Source organism: Salvelinus namaycush, chromosome 14 (assembly GCF_016432855.1).
Source record: "Salvelinus namaycush isolate Seneca chromosome 14, SaNama_1.0, whole genome shotgun sequence".
NCBI classification, from domain to species: domain Eukaryota; kingdom Metazoa; phylum Chordata; class Actinopteri; order Salmoniformes; family Salmonidae; genus Salvelinus; species Salvelinus namaycush.
In genome coordinates this window covers 28,268,409-28,276,933 of record NC_052320.1, presented here as the reverse complement: position 1 = coordinate 28,276,933, position 8,525 = coordinate 28,268,409, and positions in this window count along the sequence as shown.

Below are 8,525 nucleotides of genomic sequence, written 5' to 3'. Positions count from 1 at the left end.
CCCTAGATCAGCTAGATGCAAGCAACAGTGTGCAAGGCGGTATCGAATGTGTCACTGTCTGTCACCTTGATTACTCAAAATTCTCCCGACCTGTGCACCTACGTTGTAAACTTTCACACATAGGCTAGGTTGTAGCAACCTCATGATCGGTAAAGGGAAAATTCTGCTATCATGTAGTAGCCTAAACCTATTGATGTTACATTGAGTTGGGTGAATGGAATATGAATGAGTCATCCAATATGCTGTAATAGAAATAAGGCCATGATATTAAAATAAATCATCCTCCCTCATTTTAAACGGCACTGACTGCCACAGCCCATAATAACATGATAACAGCCACCACCATGCTTGAAAATATGAAGAGTAGTACTCAGTGATGTGCTGTGTTGAATTTGCCCCAAACATAACGCTCTGTATTCAAGACATAATGTTCATTTCTTACAGTTTTAACTTAGTGCCTTATTGCAAACAGGATGCATGTTTTGGAATATCTTTATTCTATACAGGTTTCCTTCTTTTACCTCTGTCATTTAGGTTAGTATTGTGGAGTAACTACAATGTTGTTGATCCATCCTCAGTTTTCTCCTATCACAGCCATTAAACTATGTAACTGTTTTAAAGTCACCATTGGTTAAATCGGTTTCCTTCCCCTCCAGCAACTGAGTTAGGAAGGACAACTATATCTTTGTAGTGACTGCGTGTATTGATACACCATCCAAAGTGTCACGACTTCCGCCGAAGTTGGTCCCTCTCCTTGTTCGGGCGGCGTTCGGCGGTCGACGTCACCGGCATTCTAGCCATCGCCAATCCACTTTTCATTTCCATTTGTTTTGTCTTTGTTTTACACACCTGGTTTCAATTCCCCAATTCCCCAATTACATGTTCATTATTTAACTCTCTGTTTTCCCCATGGTTTTTGTGCGTGATTGTTTTATGTATGTTCGGTCCGTTATTGTGGGCTCGGTATTACGACATGTTATTGGAATATTTGAGTAAAGTTATTTGTGTTCCTCATCTCTGCTGTCCTGCGCCTGACTCCTCTGCACCAGCTACACCCAGACCATTACACAAAGTGTAATTAATAACTGCACCATGCTCAAAGGGATAATCAATGTCTGCTTTTTTTTTACCCATCTACCAATGGGTCCCCTTCTTTGCAAGGTACTGCTCGACTGAGGGACCTTACAGATAATTGTATGTGTGGTGTACAGAGAGGAGGTAGTCATTAAATAATTATTTTAAACACTACTATTGCACATAGAGTGAGTTCTTGCAACTTATTATGTGACTTGTTGAGCAAATTTAGGCTTTCCATAACAATGTGGTTGAATACTTCGACTTAAGACATTTCTGCTTTTAATTTTTTATTCATTTGTAAACTTTTCCGAAAACATAATTCCACTTTGATATTATGAGGTATTGTGTGTAGGCCAGTGACATAAAATCTCTATTTCATACATTTTAAATTCAGGCTGTAACACAACAAAATGTGAAAAAAGTCAAGGGGTGTGAATACTTTCTGAAGGCAGGGTGGGTGAGTGAGTGGGAGTCAGTGCAAAAAGTTTCTTCAGAGCAGGTGTGAAGAGTCGTTGAAAATAGTCTCTAATGGGCAGGTGACTGTCTGTGGTCTATTGAACAATCAGATGTTCTGGGTAGGGCTGCAGTGGAGGTAGATGATTGCTCCGGTTTTTGTTCTGACTGCGCTTTTTCTGCCCATAAGCGTGCTTGGCCCTAATCCGGTCCTCAAACTGGGGAACGCCAGGGTGGGGAGGTTATAAAAAATGCATCAGGGTCCTCTGGGTCATGACCCCATGCCTTCAGTTGCCCCCGCAAATCGCTGCTTCTCTTCAGCAGAGAGTTCTTTTGACCAACTGGCAAGAGCTTGTGAAATTAATTAACAAACTTGAATATCAAAGCAGAAAAAACACACTATAAAATCTGTGTCAAATTTGTACTTGTACAGTATTTAAAATGTATGGATTGGTTTACATTTACATTTACATTTAAGTCATTTAGCAGACGCTCTTATCCAGAGCGACTTACAAATTGGTGCATTCACCTTATGATTTACGTTTATAAACATACCTGTCTCTGGTGAAGCTGCCTTTGTTTCTTTGCTGTCTGAGGTTTCTGACGACTTATGCCTCTGTCTTTCAGTCCAATACCAATTTGCAGCTGCATTTGAGGAGTCAGTGTAGTTTATTAGCCATGGCTATATGCATCAAAATCCTTGTGAAAATTGTAAGATGTAGAACTGTTATAGTCAGTCCATGTCTTTATTGGACTACTCCCCTTCATAATCTGCCATGCTCCACTATCCATCTGTGTATCGTAATCTCAGTTGACTGACCAGCAGACCCAGTACACATGTGTTGTGTGGACTCTTCTTCCTGAAACATGAAATTCAGTTCATGCATGATGTTCCCACCACTATTTCATGTAACAATGCTAAGATAACCATCATACTATAACATACCCTGATGGCTTTAAAAAATAAATAATACACATATATGTATATATACACATATACAGTATATATACATGTACTGTATACAGTACAAGTCAAAGGTTTGGCCACACCTACTCATTCTGTCACGCCTGCCCCCGCTCTCCCTCCCTGGCACTCGAGGGCGCCAGGCTGCCCAGCACTACGCACTCCTGCCACCATCATTATACGCAACTGTTTCCCTCGTCACGCACATCAGCGATTCATTGGACTCAATCACCTGCTTTCATTTCCTCCGCTATATCTGTCTGTTCCCGAGGTTGTTCCCCGCTTCAACATAATTGTTGTTTGTCGTTGTGTTACCCGGCTCTAACGCTGTTCTTGTCCTGTTCCTTGTCTGTGCAATATTAAATGTTCACTCTCCGTACCTGCTTCTCTACTCCAGCGTCGGTTCTTACACATTACAAATATGTCATCAAGTTATCAAGGCTCATCAACACTTTTTTGGTTACTACATGATTTCATGTGTGTTATTTCATAGTTTTGATTACTTCACTATTACGCTACAACGTAGAAAAAAAGTAAAAATAAAGAAAAAGTCTCTAAAGCAGCAGATACGACATCCCATCGCCTTTCAGAGGCTCAGCGACATTCTTTTCTTTGAGTTTGGGTCATCATTACTAGGCGACTCACTATGTGCAATCTACCGTTTATGGTTTCCAGCTGTGAAATAGTTTTTATTTTTAACCTCTGCACACTGTGGGGAGAGTGTGTGTTTGTGTGTGTTACGCACCTGTAACAACATGTGTGGAGCATACCAGCGCCCACTTCTTCCCATCTATGTCATCATCAACTTTGCAACAAGATCTCACGGTTTTACCAATTTTATCCACGTTACTCGGAAGGTTCCATTTTTAAGTTGCTCCAAACGTCAAATTTGTACGTGTTTTTCCCACCCTGGGTTGCTCCTCCTGCTCGTACAGAATGGTTGAGAGAGAGAGAGAGATAATAGTTTTCTTTAATGAAACATTCTCATTTCATCAAAGCCCCCCCCTTAAAATAAAACACCAAAATAAATCCTGTAGAGAGAGCTATCATCTACACACAACCCACTGGGCACAAACTGCTTGAATCAACGTTGTTTACAAGTCATTTCAAATAAATTACGTTGAACCAACGTGGAATATCAAATAAAATAAAATTGTATTAGTCACATGCACCGAATACAACACATGCACATGCTTACTTACGAGGCCCTAACCAACAATGAAGTTTAAAAAAATATGGATAAGAATAAGAAATAAAAGTAACAAATAATTAAAGAGCAGCAGTAAAATAACAATAGCGAGACTACATACAGGGGGGTACAGATACAGAGTCAATGTGCGGGGGCACAGGTTAGTTGCGGTAGAGTTATTAAAGTGACTATGCATAGATGATAACAACAGAGAGTAGCAGCGGTGTAAAAGAGGGGGAGGGGGGATGTAAATAGTCTGAGTAGCCATTTGATTAGATGTTCAGGAGTCTTATGGCTTGGGGGTAGAAGCTGTTTAGAAGCCTCTTGGACCTAGACTTGGCACTCCGGTCCCGCTTACCGTGTGGTAGCAGAGAGAACAGTCTATGACTAGGGTGGCTGGAGTCTTTGACAATTTGTAGGGCCTTCCTCTGACACCGCCTGGTATAGAGGTCCTGGATGGCAGGAAGCTTGGCTTGATGTACTGGGCAGTTCGCACTACCCTCTGTAGTGCCTTGCGGTCGGAGGCCAAGCAGTTGCCATACCAGGCAGTGATGCAACCAGTCAGGATGCTCTCAATGGTGCAGCTGTAGAACCTTATGAGGATCTGAGGACCCATGCCAAATCTTTTCAGTCTCCTGAGGGGGAATAGGTTTTGTCATGCCCGCTTCATGACTGTCTTGGTGTGCTTGGACCATGTTAGATTGTTGGTGATGTGGACACCAAGAAACTTGAAGCTCTCAACCTGCTCCACTGCAGCCCCGTCGATGAGAATGGGGGCGTGCTTGGTCGTCTTTTTCCTGTAGTCCACAATCATCTCCTTTGTCTTGATCACGTTGAGGGAGAGGTTGTTGTCCTGGTACCACACGGCCAGGTCTCTGACCTCCTCCCTACAGGCTGTCTCGTCGTTGTCGGTGATCAGGCCTACCACTGTTGTGTCATCGGCAAACTTAATGATGGTGTTGGAGTCGTGCTTGGCCGTGTAGTCATGAGTGAACAGGGAGTACAGGAGGGGACTGAGCATGCACCCCTGAGGGGTCCCTGTGTTGAGGATCAGCATGGTGGAAGTGTTGTTACCTAACCTTACCACCATGACCAGCCTTTCAAAGCACTTCATGGCTACAGACATGAGTGCTACGGGTTGGTAATCATTTAGGCAGGTTACCTTAGTGTTCTTGTGCACAGGTATTATGGTGGTCTTCTTAAAAAAATTGGTATTACAGACTCGGACAGGGAGAGGTTGAAAATGTCAGTGAAGACACTTGCCAGTTGGTCAACCTAAATACAATTAACAATGGTGTGTGTAGTCAGTAATCAGCAGTGTGAGTGGTTGCGTGCATAGATGTGATGGTGAGGGGTGTTGAAAGGTGTCAAAGCAAACAAACAAAATGGCCACGAAAATGCCACAACCGAACTCTAACAGTGTGTCTGCATGGAGAGAGTCTCCTCAATGAATGGGGAAGAGGTGTATTTATCCCGGGACACACCCGAGCCCAGGTGTGTCCCATTTTGTTGACAACCCTCCCGGCTCTGCCCACCGACATCCTATTAAGGAAAACATGAGCAAAGAGAAAGAATTCGGCAGACAGAATTCCCCCCCCCCCCCATAAAACCGGAGACCAACAAGGACCCCGGAACACCATACCAGTCACACAAACAAAATACTGCCCTGGGTCCTAATAGAAGAGCCATCCTGCGTCCCAAATCCATAAGGGGGTACGTGTTCACACTTCCACTTGCCCCAGCCAACCTCGTCCGCCCCAGACCTCAGTAACCTTTGTCACAGGAAGCAACCTTTAAGAGGACAAAAGAATACGAGACCAGAAGGAAATAGACAGGATCGATAGAACAGGACAATACCAAACATAAAATAACAGTGGTCAGTCACGTGGACATTCAGGAACAGGGCGCACAAGAGAGCGTGTCAGAAACGACATTGTCAGTCCCCCTGATGTGTCGCACATCGAGATGGTGTTTATTTTTGCAAGCATTCCATCTCATTATCCTCTGGTTAGGACACATCACGGACCTCAAGAAGGTGAGAGGATTATGGTCGGTGTAGACCATAATAGGTACTACTCCTGACCCGACATATACCTCGAAGTGTATGAGTGCTAGTGCTTTTTTTTCCATGACCGAGTAGTTCAACTGATAATAGTTAAACTTTTTGGAAAATAAACTAACAGGCCTCTCAACACCAGACACATCTGCTTGCAGCAAAACTGCACCTGCCCCCACATGACTAGCATCCACCTGCAAGGTAAATGACAAATCCACGCGAGGAGCAGCCAGCACCGGAGTTGAGGTAAGCAACCTCTTTGCATCTTCAAAAGCCTGTTGACAACGAGAAGACCATACGTAAACAGCCTAAGCTTTCAGCAAATCTGTCAAGGGAGTGACCACAGTAGAGAAGTTCCTACAGAAACTATGGTAATAACCAATCATTACCAAAAAACGCATCAGTTCCTTTTTAGTAGTTGGTGGTGGAAAGCATCAATAGCTACCACCTTAGCCCGAACAGGACGCACTACACCCTGCCCAACCACTTTTCCAAGGTATATAACGGTCGCCTGAGCAAACTCACATTTAGCCAGATTGATCGTGAGGCGACCCGCAGCTAGGCGGTCGAACAAGGCTTAAATACGGGACAGATGTTCCTCCCAAGTATCTGCATATATCACTACATCGTCCAGATAAACAGTGCACCCGGCCAGACCGGAGACATCCCAGTTCATAAGTCACTGAAAAGTGTCAGGTGCATTACGCAGGCCGAAACTCATAACCGAATACGAGTACAGACCAGAGATTTCACGTGCCCTACTCATCAGTGGGACCTGCCAATAGCCCTTTAACAGGTCAAATTTGCTCACAAACTTAGCTGCGCCGACTTGATCAACACAGTCCTCCATCTGACGAAGAGGAAATTAATCTAGTTTAGTGACACTGTTTACCTTACGGTAGTCTGTACAAAATCTGTTTGTCCCATCCGGTTTACTGACCAAGACACAGGGATAAGCACAAGTGGAGACAGAAAGCTGCTATATCACTCTCCAGCATGTACCTGACCTCAGCATCCAGACAAAGCAGTTTCTCTGAAGAAACTCTATAGAACCGCTGACGAATGGGGTCAGCATCCCCAACGTCAATATCGTGTTGTATTAAGTTTGTATGTGTAGGTGTATCAGAAAACAAACCTTGAAATCTCTGAATCAAACCAACCATCTCTTCCCGCCCATCAACAGGTAGGTGAGCGAGAAGGCTGGCTAAAACATCCAGTGTCTCTGAATTTTTCAATGTACAGGTACTTTGTTTGCAACTTTTGTTACAGCTTTTGAGTTGTAATGTTTGGTAGGCCCAGTGTTGGTTGCCTTTGTTTGTTTGGTAAACTTGCCATTGCGGTGGATAGCTTGTTCTGTGCTGTGTTGGAGAGAGTACATTGGCTCGTTTCCAGGCCCCTGCCCAGGCTGGAAGCTCTTTCTCTACTCGCTGTTGGGACATTGGTCTGAGGTGACAATCGTCTGTGTACCACAGTGGGAGATTTGGGTAGGTTAGTGACACTTGCTACCTGGAGCTATAGCCTTTCTTTTTCCCCTGTTAGGCTTAGCGACGTGTTTCATTTTGGAATACGTTGGACATGGTTATTTTGTTTGTTATTTTTGTGTGGTGTCTGTGGACTGAACAGTTGTCTCGGGGGCACATCCATGGATTTGGGGAATCTACCAGCATGCTGGGTTGTTTTTTTCCTTGCCAGCGGGCTACAGTGCGTAATTACCCACCGCAAATTCGCACGAAGACTAGGGCTCCGCCCACTGACATCCTATTAAGGAAAACAAGAGCAAAGAGAAAGAATTCGGCAGACAGAGTGGGAGGGTCGTCACAGCGTGATCACACAGTCTTCTGGAACAGCTGGTGCTCTCATGCATGTTTCAGTGTTCTTTGCCTCGAAGCGAGCGTAGAAGTAGTTTAGCTCGTCTGGTAGGCTTGTGTCACTGGACAGCTCTCGGCTGTGCTTCCTTTTGTAGTCTGTAATGGTTTGCAAGCCCTACCACATCCAACGAACGTCAGAGCCGGTGTAGTACGATTCGATCTTAGTCCTGTATTGATGCTTTGCCTGTTTGATGGTTCAACGGAGGGCATAGCGGGATTTCTTATAAGTGTCTGGGTTAGAGTCCAGCTCCTTGAAAACGGCAGCTCTAGCCTTTAGCTCAGTGCGGATGTTGCCTGTAATCCATGGCTTCTGGTTGGGGTATGTACGTACGGTCACTGTGGGGGGGGGGACATCATCGATGCACTTATTGTTGAAGCCAATGACTGATGGGGTGTACTCCGCAATGCCATCAGAGGAATCCCGGAACATATTCCAGTCTGTGCTAGGAAAACAGTCCTGTAGCTTAGCATCTGCTTCATCTGACCACTTTTTTATTGATCTAGTCATTGGTGCATCCTGCTTTAATTTTTGCTTGTAAGCAGGAATCAGGAGGATAGAATTATGGTCAGATTTGCCAAATGGAGGGCGAGGGAGAGCTTTGTATGCATCTCTGTGTGTGGAGTAAAGGTGGTCGAGTTTTTTTTCCCTCTGGTTGTACATTTAACATGCTGATAAAAATTTGGTAAAACGGATTTAAGTTTCCCTGCATTAAAGTCCCCGGGTACTAGGAGCGCTGCCTCTGGGTGAGCGTTTTCTTGTTTGCTTATGGCGGAATACAGCTCATTCAATTCTGTCTTAGTGCCAGCCTCCGTCTGTGGTGGTATGTAAACAGCTACGAAAAATACAGATAAACTCTCTAGGTAGATAGTGGTGGTCTACAGCTTATCATGAGATACTCTACCTCAGGCGAGCAATAG